Genomic DNA, 12,337 nt, shown 5'->3' with positions numbered 1-12,337 from the left:
CTGGCTCCCAGGTGCTCTGCTTAACCACCAGAAAATCTGCTTCTTCCCAATGCAGATGGCTTTCTTCTGCCACTCATTTTCCATCTTCTGAGGGGCTGGCGTAGCAGGGGGCTGATTTTTCCATCCCAGCACAACATGGTGGCCTCAGCCCTGCTCACTTCTGTCAGGCAATACGCCTATCAACTTGGATGGGTATTTGTCTGAGCAAGGGGCTGATCTAATGCCCATTGGCTTCAGTAGACATTACATTGGGCCCTGTGGTGGGTAGAATTGGGCCCTGCGATGTTGTTATTGATTTCTACATACAAAGGTGACAGACATCCTATAAGTACACAGCGAGGCTGACCGATCATCTTGTTAGGTTCAGAGATGGCTGAGTATTGAGAGCGAATCTCCAAATAAGAACCAGAATCTGAGCCACATCTGGGCTGACTTGAGCTGTCAGGAGGAAGCCAGACCAAATGTGGCTGTTTCAGTTGAGTTTAACTTTAAGTTTGTGCTTTGTTCAAACCCCACACGCAGCAGGTGCAATTGTGGAAGGATGGGCCGAGACAGATGGTCCAGGAATGCAAAGCGCCATGATCTAGGGGGTGCAATAGCGAAGTTCTGTGATGGCAAGACCCGTCTTTCACTTTCAAAAAGCTGAGAAAGGGGAATTCAGAAAGTCACTGTCAACTTCAGTTATTTTCATGTTTTCTTCCAGCCTAAACGTATCTCTCACAGAGACTTAACTCACTCCGCCCCCGCAGCACCAATCTCTTGCGCTAGTTTCTGAGGAATGGAGTAACACCCTTAATTACCATTTGGGACTCTTATGATTCATCTATGATTTGTATTGCATCAGTGCTCAAAGGCCCCAGTCTGGATCAGAGCTCCATATATTAAATAGTTTACACATTTAATCGTAGTTGCCCAGTATCACACAATAAGTGACAGCCGATGTAGTCGCAGATCCCACGAGGACTGAAGTCCCCCGTCCCCTCCCCCCAATCACTAAACCATGCTGTCTTCGTGCTGATGCTCTAATGTACAAAGCTGGGAGTGAATAAATCAGGATGTTAATCATGTAAGTCCTTTCCCCACTCCCACCGCTGAGCCAATTTGATTGTATAAGCTCTTCTAGGTAGGTCCTTGCCTTATATTTATATCTAGAATGTGTCACTTAGGCAGAGGGGATGATTTGGGGCCAGATCCTCAGCTACTGCAAAACTGCATAGCGCTACTGAAATTGATGGAGCGGTGTTGATTTGCACCAGCTGAGGATCTAGGCTTCGGTAAGTGGCATTTTGTTCTCTTTGAGTCAGCACCAAATAGAGCAGTGCAAAACATTCACAGCAATCCTCCAGACCATGCAAAACCCATCTGGTCTGGGATTTCATTAAAACGGAGAAGCTCACACCAGGCTCACAAACCATGTCTGTGTCCTCGAGCCCCAAACTCGCCGCAGTGATACCCCCTCCTTCCCTAAAGAGCATTCCTGTGAAATGAAACTCACACAGGTGTAGTACCAGAACAAAGCCTCAGCATTGTGCTAAGGGGCATTGTACTCCTGGAGGTGACATATTTTAAACATGGTGCAAATCCAAGACCCTGGTCATCCATGCCTATTGACTATCCTATGACATTTTAATCCCAGGGGTCCCGGTCCATTTCCAGCCTGGGTAATGCTGCCTACCCAAATTTCCCCACCAGTGTCAAATGGATTCACAATGCAGCTTCACTTCCTGGCCTGAAATACTGAGTGGAATTCTTGTGTACTCTGAAACCGACGCTCTGTTACACCTGAGAGGCGGCTGCTGTATTCCAGCATTGGCTGAAGTGCCTCCTGTGCCTTTTGATTTAGTTTACAGTTTGTAAAGGACTTTGGCATCACTGATGAAATAGATGATAACTGAAAGTATCCCAATGTGCTCAGCGCAGTACAAGGTATAGATAGGAACCCCAGTGGTGGGCCAAGATCCGATTGTGCTAAGTACTGTACTAACACAGCCCCCGAAGGGTTTATACTCTGGAAAGGAGCTGCGGCCCAGACCCACAAAGGAATGTAGGTTAAAGAGCGTAGATACCTATGTTGATCTGGGTTTAGCTGACATTCATATTCTATAGCCTATAGCCTGAGTGAGCCTACAAGAAGGATCCTACATCTAATGGTAAGCTGGAGCAGTCACCTTTCCCTGATAGGAATGAAATGACTTTGACGCACTCGCTCTCCCTGAAAAGGAAAGATTCATGGCTGCTCTTTACAAGTTAGCAATTTAAAGAGAGTCACCTGCTGCAGAAAGACTGGGGAGACACATGCATGCACAAATCCACAAGGGGAGGGAGCGGCAGACATAGAAGCACAGAGGGAGGGAGACAGAAAGACACAGGCACAGAATGAGCAACAGGGCCTTTTCCAAGCTTCGGCAGATGGAGCTGATTTGGCACGGGCTTGCAGAGCCACGTTTGCCATCCGCCTGCACAAACTCCGGGATTGTGGGCTAGATCATGCTCATTAGTTATTCTACATCTCACAGAAGGCACACAGGCGGCTGGGGAGTGGGGGGGCATTGGCACAGGGAACAGCAGCAGGAGCAGAGAGGATGCAGAGAGAACAAAACAGGAAAGACAAGAGTGGTAGATTAAACCAAAAGGAGTGTGTGATCATCTGATTACATCTACTGAAAAGCAGCCACTTCTGAAGTTGGACACGCCGGGCATGCTTTTATCGGTCAGAGTGAATGACGAGTTAGAGCAGGAGCGGAGGAAGAATCCATTTGGAACAGAGGCAATTTTAGGTTGTCAAGCAGATACTTTCCAGGAGGTTCACTTCAACTGGCAAATATCAGTGGTTAGTGCCTTTATGGTTACAATACCAAGCCAGAGTCCCACAAGGAATTGGGGGTGATTAATCAGGGTTCAGGGATGAGAACCCAGAGGCTCAGACACAAGGATGTGCAGAGGATCTTGCAGCATAGAGAACTCTGAGCGTCAGTCAGTGCAGTATGGGCCCGGATCTCAGTCAGCCCAAGGCAGCGGGGCTCCGGCAGTCAGACCCCGGCAATGCCCCACTTCAGTCCGTGCAAGCGCTCCTGTTGAGGATGCACACGACTAGCAGAAGGAGGGTAGGAGGGACATGAAAAACTGCAGTAATTACTGTGGTGGCTGTATGTCAGCGTAACTTACGTCAATTTAATTGTGTCGACATTAGTCACAGTTAAGGCAAGAGATTTTGGGCCTCTGTGGCCAGTCATTTCTGCCAGTGCAAAGTGGGTGTGGAATGGTTCCTGGTAAGAACAGAAGCACGGTACACTCACTCAGCACTCACTATATGCTGGGCCCAAATGACTGCCTAGAGAGGGGGGCCCATGGAATCATTTTCTGAAACTGAACCACTCATTAGTGAGGTCACGTTTCCCTGCACAGTACTCAGAGGAGCATGGTTTTGACTGTATCTCGTTCCCATGACCAGTCTGGGAATTACAACTGCTGTCACCATTAACTTCAAAGAGCAAGCCAGTGCTGACCTCCAATTTACCCCTGTGGCTCTGTGCAGAGTTATTAAAAGGGATTAGCTCAGAATTACCCCCCAGCATTTTGCATTGATACGATGATTGTTATGAGCTGTAGCTCATAGTATAGGCTACAGAGAGCCATGTGAAAAATTTCAAATGAAACCCTAATTCCAGAAATAAAACAAGACCCCTGCTCACCATCCTTATACACTTGCTTGTGTGACAAGTTTAGGAACTAACTAACCGCTTAATCCTATTTGCTTTGGTGATTTGGTCAAGACCCCAGAGACACCCCTCCCCTCGCCCCCCCCGAGCTGAAGGAGACATCCCTGCACAGGCTCTGATTGAGCTAGACTGCTAAAAATAAAGCATAGTTTTGGTGGCATGAGGGGCTAGGCACTTGAGTGTGTACCCGTCCGAGATGCTCAGCCTGCACTTGTGCCACCACAGCTATGCTTTGTCAAGCTAGTGTGGGTGTGTCTTCTCAAGCTGGAAATTACACCCCCAGCTCAAAGTGTAGGTATACTCTCAAAGGGAAGCACCCGGCCCCCCGCTGAATCACCAACACCCTTTGCTGAAGCATCCTGGGCTTTCCTTGGAAGTCTCCCATCCAAGTACTGCACCCTGCCTGCGACTGCTCAGTACATGAAAGCTGAGGGGAATGCAGGTCGACATCCACTGTGGATTTTAGTCAAGCCCACATAACTACATAATTAAACAGACTTTTAAAAAACAAACCTCTTAGTTCTTAGCAGTTACATGCAGTTGGAAAAGTGCTGTACCCTGTCCTGACAACTGAAACCTCAATTGTGCATTCCCAGCTGTAGATGAGTTGGCCACCCTCATGTACCCTCTTGTGGCTGGGTGCCCCTACGTTGCCAGGCTCTTTATTCTCCCTCTTCTAGGTCCTTTTAAACAGACTCTACCCCCTCTCATACATCCAATCACCATCCGTATTGGGGGCTGGGTTTATTCAGACAAAATAGACTCAGAAGTGAAACCTAAAGTCCCAAAAATCTGTCTCAGAGCCTGGGTGAGCACAAGGGTTTCTTCACAGTCTTCTTATCAGTTCTTAGGGGCAACCTACTCTGGGGTTTGGCTTGCAGCTGCCCTGCTCAGCACTGACTTTGCAGACTTCCCCGAATTAGATCTTCTCTTAGAACTGCTTCAGCTCTCTTATAAGGAACCAGCTCCTTGAAGGTTCCCTCCCTACACCTGGTGTCTCTGGTTGGCTCTTTTAGCAAGACTTTTCCAGGCTTCAAGTCACCTGCAGGCAGCTCCCTCACTCCCTCTGCTTTCTCACTCCATCAAATTGACCTTTCTTCATTATCATAACTCTGGCAGATTGACTGTAATTGCAACAGTCTTTTGAGTGAGATAGAGTTTTAGCCTGATAGGAATGGTAGGTGCTGCCGGAATACAGCATCTCTTAGAGCCTTCCCTGGGGTCACTCATACTGCTGCTCACACAGAAGTGTTCATTACCATCATTGCCACTTCCTGTATGGCTCAGAGGAGGGATAATCTAACTGCTTCACCGCCACTGGAGCTGAGCAAATAAAGCTCAGGGCATGTCTCCACTACGGTAGCTACAGCAGCATTGATATGGTGCTGCAGCTGTGCCATAGTGTAGATGCTTCCTGCATCGATGGAAGGGGTTTTTTCATCAATGTAGGTAATTCACCTCTCCAAGGGGTGGTAGCTAGGCCAATGGACAAATTCTTCTGTTAACCTAGCTATGGCCACAGTGGGGTTTAGGTTGACCTAACTACTCACAGGCCATGAAATTTTTCCATAGTCCTGAGCAATGTGGCTAGGTCAATCTAATTTTATGTGTACACCAAGCCTCTATCAGGTCTATCTTAAACAAAGGACTGTGTGTTTCCCTCAATGTACATATAAGTAGTAAACAGGGTCCTTGAGACAGCAAGAAGGAGACAAGGCAAATCTGCATTTCAGCAAACACAAGGGAGAGGAAAGAGCATGGCAGCACCTTCACCCCCAGACTCCACATAGCCGCATTTACTGTTTGAATAAAACTTTCCTTTGAGGGCTCATCCTCAGAAGAATCCACCGCAAAGGGGAACTGGACTATAAAAGTGATGCGCAAAAACACACCAGGGGATCTCTCTCTCTCTCTCTCTCTCTCTCTCTCTCTCTCTCTCTCTCTCGTTCACTAAGAAGACAAAGCAAGTAGCCTTGGGACTTTGTGAGAGATCCTAACTTGAAAATTTGGTCAGCAGTGTTGCTGGAGCCTGTGCTATAGGATTTCACCTTGAACGAAGTCTAGTTTGTTACGTTTTCATTACTAGAAAGCGCTTTGTCTTTGTTTCTCTTGTAACCATTTCTGACTTTAATGCCTTATACTTGTACTCACTTAAAATCTCTCTCTTTGTAGTTACATAAACTTGTGTTATTCTTTAATCAAAACTATTCCAGCGTTGTGTTTAAACTGAATTGTTTGGCAACTCCAATTAGAGTAGCAAACTATAGTACATTGACCCTGTACATGGGCAACAGATCTATAATACCTGAACTGCCCAGGAGACAGCTGGATACTGCAGAACATGGAGACTATTTTGGGGGGAAATGCAGGATTGGAAGTATATTGGGGTCACCCTGCTGGAAGCCAGAGTGTGGCTTGTGTGTTGCTGACAGGCTCTGGGGTCAGAGTTGCTGGACCAGGGCTGCAGCTATTCACAGACACTCAGAGTGTGACCTGCATGCTGTTTGGCTGTTTGTGAGAGGCCCAGGTTGGGAGCTACAGCAGCAAAGGATTGAGAGACACCCAAGGTTGCAGGGCAGGTGGTGACACAACCCCTCACTGGTCTGGATTGCACCCCAGAATGTGATAACAACTAAAGGGAGATATGATAGAGGTCTATAAAATCATGACGGGTGTGGAGAAAATGAATAAGGCAGTGTTATTTACTCCTCCTCATAGCACAAGGGCTAAGGGCTCACCAATGAAATTAATATGCAGCAGGTTTGAAACAAGCATGAGGAAGTACTTCTTCAGTCAATCTGTGGAGGACGGAGATTCTTCAGGTGGCCTTGGCACACGCTGTGCTTTGGAAGCACTAAAAGGAAACGCTTTTAAAACGTGTATTTTAATGTTCATACAAAAGAGATTATTTTGAACAATCTGTGGACCTTGTTGCCAGGGGATGCTGCGACAGTTAAAAGTATAACTGGGCTCAAAAAAGAGTTACATAAGTTCATGCAGGATATTAGCCAAGATGGTCAGGGACACAACCCCATGCTCTGGGTGTCCCTAAAACTCTGACTGCCAAAAGCTGGGACTGGACAACAGGAGTGGGGTCTCGGGATGGTGGTTGGGGGGGTCTCAGGGGGCGCTCAGGGGACAAGGAGCAGGATGGGTCGGGGATTCTGAGGGAGGCAGTCGGGGGGCAGGAAGTGGGTGGGAGTCAGATAGGGGGCAGGGCCAGGCTGTTTGGGGAGGCACAGCCTTCCTTACCCTAAAGCTCATTCAGCAGTTTGAGGTTTGCAGACAGCTATTTAACACAAAGAGCCAAGCTGTTATCTTTTCCCTTAGGGCTACCATCCCTTTTACTTCTCAAATGTCAAATTATAGTCTACATTTAATTTCAGTTCCATAGGGAAATTCATGTCAGGAGAGGGTAGCTTCATTAAAATTAGCCACTTTAGATTAACAGTGATAGAGCCAAGCGAGCCTTGGGGGAGGGATTGCATGAGAAGAGCAATATCCTACACCACCTACCTCCTTTCCAACCCTACCAAGGGAGACCCCCCCTCCCCTGCATTCCCCGAAGCTCCAGAGGGGTTAATTCAGTGGTCTCAAACTTTTGTACTGGTGACCCCTTTCACATAGCAAACCTCTGAGTGCGACCCCCCCTTATAAATTAAAAACACTTTTTTATATATTTAACACTATTATAAATGCTGGAGGCAAAGCGGGGTTTGAGGTGGAGGCTGACAGCTCGCGACCCCCAGTAATAACCTCCTGACCCCCTGAGGGGTCCCAACCCCCAGTTGAGACCCCCTGGGTTAATTTAATTTTAGCACCCTGTGTCCATTCACGTGCATGTGCTATTTTGAGCATTTCAGTTTTCACAACATAGGCTCATCCCAGATTCTGGAACAAGCTCAAATGCTCAGTTTGTGGAGTATATACATAAGCTATACTAAAGACAAACCCATAGTAACTGTCTCCAGTTTGTGAGGAACCCCATGGAGCCAGTCTCTAGGAAACAGATAAATTCATGGAGGTTAAGTCCATTAATGGCTATTAGCCAGGATAGTTAAGGAATGGTGTCCCTAGCCTCTGTCAGAGGGTGGAGATGGATGGCAGGAGAGAGATCACTTGATCATTACCTGTTAGGTTTACTCCCTCAGGGGCACTTGGCATTGGCCACTGTTGGTAGATAGGATACTGGGCTGGATGGACCTTTGGTCTGACCCAGTATGGCCGTTCTTATGTTCTAAGCTAAATGAACCCAAAGTTATGGAGACAGATATGAGTCAAGGAAGCCAGCAGAGTATCAGAAACCTGGAAAAATCTCTGACTGGATGGGCTCAGGCGTTTGGTCACAAGCTGAGGTGGTTTAAATGTTTTGGATTTTTTTTAAGCAGAATTTTTTTATTGTTTCTTTAAACAATCAAACACAGCAAGCAGAAAATATTTGGCCACACACTTCCGAAACCCCAAACCATGTTCAGGTTTTGGCAGACTAATTTCAGCTTTTCAATCAAAAAAACTGCAACAAATTTTGAAGGAAAGCAGACATTGTCAGCGATTTTTTCTGCTTTTTAAAAACCCCTTGTTTTCAATCCAAAAAAAGTTTTGACGGAAAATATTTGTCCAACCCTTTTAATGAGCTTTAGTGCCTTTTAGCACTAGCTGATGCTGAGAACCAGTGATACCTTGTAAAGGTGACTTGAAAAAAAGTTTTCTCAAAACTGGGTTTGTGCCGAGATGTGGAAGGTTTTAAAATGTTTGTTTTTCCCAGGGCTGCCTGGGGGTTGGGGCAAGTGGGGCCCCCACGAGAATAGAGTATTCTATAGTATTGCAACTTTTTTTTATGGAAGGGGCCCCTGAAATTGCTTTGCCCCAGGCCCCTTGAATCCTCTGGGTGGCCCTGTATACACCTTCAGCTGGCCCTCTGTACAGGGGTGAATTTCACCTACAAACAGCCTCATCAAAGTCAATGGTGCTACTCCGATGAGTAATAATTTGCAGAATCAGGCCCTAATCGTGCATGTAATTGAACAAGTGTGCATTCCCCATAGTCCTGTTACTGCTCTAGGATCCTTTTTACATTCACTAAGTAGTAAATAAAGCTTTCATATCCATCCAACTCTAGCATTGGAGCTCTATGCTGAAAAAAACCCCCAAGGAAGTCATAATGTTCCTTTGAAAAATTAGTACTGGATCCACAGCAGTGGTTCTACACATTAAAAATATACTACAGTATTTTAAAGGAGTGATCCAAAGCAATGGTCTTGCAGGAGTGTTATTGTAAGTGCTATCAGGCAACTACTGTAGAAGACAATATGTGGTTTAGATGGGTTAAAAGGCAGCATTTTTAAGTACTGATAGAAAGTATTACTAGTTATTGCATATTTACGGTAAGGCATTGACAGCAGGGAGGCTTTAGGGTCTCCTGTCTCCTACCATATTGTTGTTTTCTGCTTTGCTGCTTTATGAGTAAGAGTGTGAGAACATCAAACCACAAGGCAGGCAACTGACTTTTTCAAAGTCAAATTACAGGGCAAGGCATTTCAGAAAGGGCCAGGTTCTGAGATTTTTCTCCCAGGCAAACACCAGCTGAACTCAACCCAAGAACTCAGATTTGGCTTATAATGCTGTCCACATCATGCCCTGCAGCCAGTCAGGCTGCCTGAACTTTGGTTCTGCTACAAGCATGTCTGTTTCAAGACGTCTAATCACTGGCCTTTTAACCACTGTGTCGTCTCTCTAGACTGCTTTGAGCGGGGTTAGATGACAGGGTGGTTAAAACACCAGTGACCAGCTGGAGACCTCTCTATGCTAGCACCTCCCTGCACTGCTACCACTAATGGAACTGGCTTGGTTATAGCGGTGATGGAAAGCATTAAGGAAAAAAGCCTACTGTAGACACAGCCTAAGTTTCACCCTATGAACCAGGCAGCTGTGAACTTCAGAGTTCAGTGAACATTGGTGTTACTCAGAAGGAAAGTTCACGCATTTAGGCTTTCCTTTTTAACCCTTCACAAGGGTTCTTGTCCTAGAGCTGACTGAGAAACGGAAATTCCCTCCCATGAGAACTTTTGATACTTCGATATTTCTTTTCATCCCAAATTAGTGTGAAAACTCAAAATACTAAATCTTTCCATGGAACTAAGAGTTCAGAAAAAAATGATTTGGAAATATTGAAACACATTGTTTTGGGTTGACATTAATCTGCATCTACTTGAACTTCCATGGTGCCTCATGGGAGTTGTATTTCCAGATCTCTCAAGGCCCCATTCTCCCCTCTTTGACCCTCCCCTGCCAGACCACATCTTCCACAATGCAACACAATCATTTCTGTGGTACAGTGCAGTCCCTCTTTCTTTCTTTCTTTCTTGCCCCTACCAGTTTCTACCATTTATTTCAGTCTTGTGCTGGCTTGTTCAGGCTACTGATTGTCATGTTGTTGTATTTGGCTTCTTTTTCACATTTCAAAATCTGATTTTCATTACTGATCTAGCCTTGAGCAAGGGACTTTTTGACACGTGGGCTTCGTTATGGGTTTTATCAATGACTGTTATGTTCTTCACATGAAGCTGATCTCTTGTTTGAGCCTGCTGCACACCGAGATGGCGTCTGGTGTTCGTTTCTGTAGCAAATCTGGTCTGACATGATAGGTTTACCAGCCTCATGCACAACTTTAGCTCCACAGCTACTTATTCATTATTCAGAGTTGTCCACACGTGGACACTCCTCTGTCTGGCACCTGGGGGATGCTGTTAGTAGCTTCAGATGCCCCAAGAGTCCCACTCTGCATTGCTCATATTGCTAATTGGGATCAGGGATCCCAACCAGAACCTAGTTAGAAGGTGGAGAGGTGGGAGGGCTGGATCCTGGAGGGGTCCTGCTGTGGAAAATGTTAAGAACCTCTGGCTTAGAACACTGTATAGTTTCCAAGTGATAGACACTTGGGAATCGCATGTGGGGATCAGATGGGAAGCTGGTTAGCCTGGGACTTTGCATTGATTGCATTAGGAAACCTACTGTTAGGTTAGGAATGGGGTTGGATCACAGGTTTAGTCCAGGGAAAACATCTAATGAACACTCTATGATGGCTTCCTGATTGGATAGTGTATTCAGAGTAAGATTCATTCATAAAGCCCCACTCATAAATTCACTGAAAAAAATTAATTTTGAAAGTTAATTCCAACCTTCCAGAGATGTACTTTTTTTGCTTCTATTCCTTGATGTTGTACTTCATGGGCCATATCCTCAAGTGGTGTAATTCCATGTTGCTCTGCTGAAATCAGTAGCATTCTACTCATTTTCACCAGCTGAGGGTCGAGCTCCATATGTTGTATATGTGTGGTTTACTATGTACTTCTATAGATTGTTTTCATAGCCTCTGCCAGGCAGACAGAGAGTAGTGCACAATGCTACAATATGTTGAACACATGTGTCTATGGGGTCAATCATATGCTATTGCATTGTGAGAAATAGTGTGCGTGCATGTAATTCAAGATGACTGTAATGCATATGTACATGGGGACACATTGTTTTCTTTATCCCCTGGACTCTTCACGTCTCTTCCAAGACCCTGGCCATCCAGGTCCCCTACTGCTGCAGAAGGCCTAAGATCCAAAGGATGGAAGCTCCACTTTAAGATGGGTGCAGAAGGGGAGTTCTATTCCTGTGGAGCTTCTGAGCGCTGGGGCTAGCTGGTGGAAGTGTAACCCACACACCTTCTGTGTGTGGTGTTCTGTCCCATCTAGTGGCACCGAGACTACTAAGAGAGTGAGTTAAATGAGTCTGCTCTACAGCCTTAGAGCTTATAGCTTTTAGCTCATGCGGTAGAGGCCCATGCTTTAAGCTCCAGAGGCCCTAGGTTCAATCTTACCTGCCAATGACCTTAGTCTGTTGGCGTTAAAGGCACGTGCCCTGTGGAGCTTCTAAGTGTCATCAGAGCAGTCACCCTGGTGTAATGGAGCTTGGATCTCTACCACGTAGTTGGCTTTTCCAGCAAGTCCAGTCCACTCACTGCAGCAGGTCTGCTTAATCATGAATTCTGGGAATAGCAGCAGATGGGGAGGGAGGTGCATGGAAGTTTTAAGATCTGCATGATATGCAGTGAATGGGCAGGGAGGGACACGTGGGGATCTTTGTCATTTGGATCCTCTCACTTGCAGACTAAGGTGGCTCTGCAGGCAGTGATTCTGGAGCCAGTTCACTATGAAGTCAGCTTAGGCACCCATGCCCCCAGTGCATAATTCCTTAGTGCTCTGATTCAGGAAAGCCTTTAGGCACGTGATTAACCTTAAACTCATGCTTAAGCCTCGTTGACTTCTATGAGACTTAAGCACATACTTAAAGTAAAACCCGTGCTTAAGTGGTTTCCTGAATGGGGATGGTTTCCCGAATCAGGCCCTAGGAGTTCACTTAATGACCTTAGCAACAGTATCTGCTGAACGCGCGGCATATATAATTTTCAAATGCTCTTAATTCAGTCATAGCAAAATCACTTTCCTCTTGAAACAGCTTGTGCTCTGCTCCTCAGTGAGGGCCATTCCAATGCTAGATCAGGACAATCAACTGTCAGTCATTTGGGCTCCAAAAAGTCTAAAAGATATGTTTATAATGGGAAAAGTATATTT

The sequence above is a fragment of the Mauremys reevesii genome, linkage group 1, assembly GCF_016161935.1.
Source record: "Mauremys reevesii isolate NIE-2019 linkage group 1, ASM1616193v1, whole genome shotgun sequence".
Classification (NCBI taxonomy): Eukaryota; Metazoa; Chordata; order Testudines; family Geoemydidae; genus Mauremys; species Mauremys reevesii.
The sequence above is the reverse complement of the archived record's forward strand: the minus strand, read 5'-3'. Positions refer to the sequence as shown.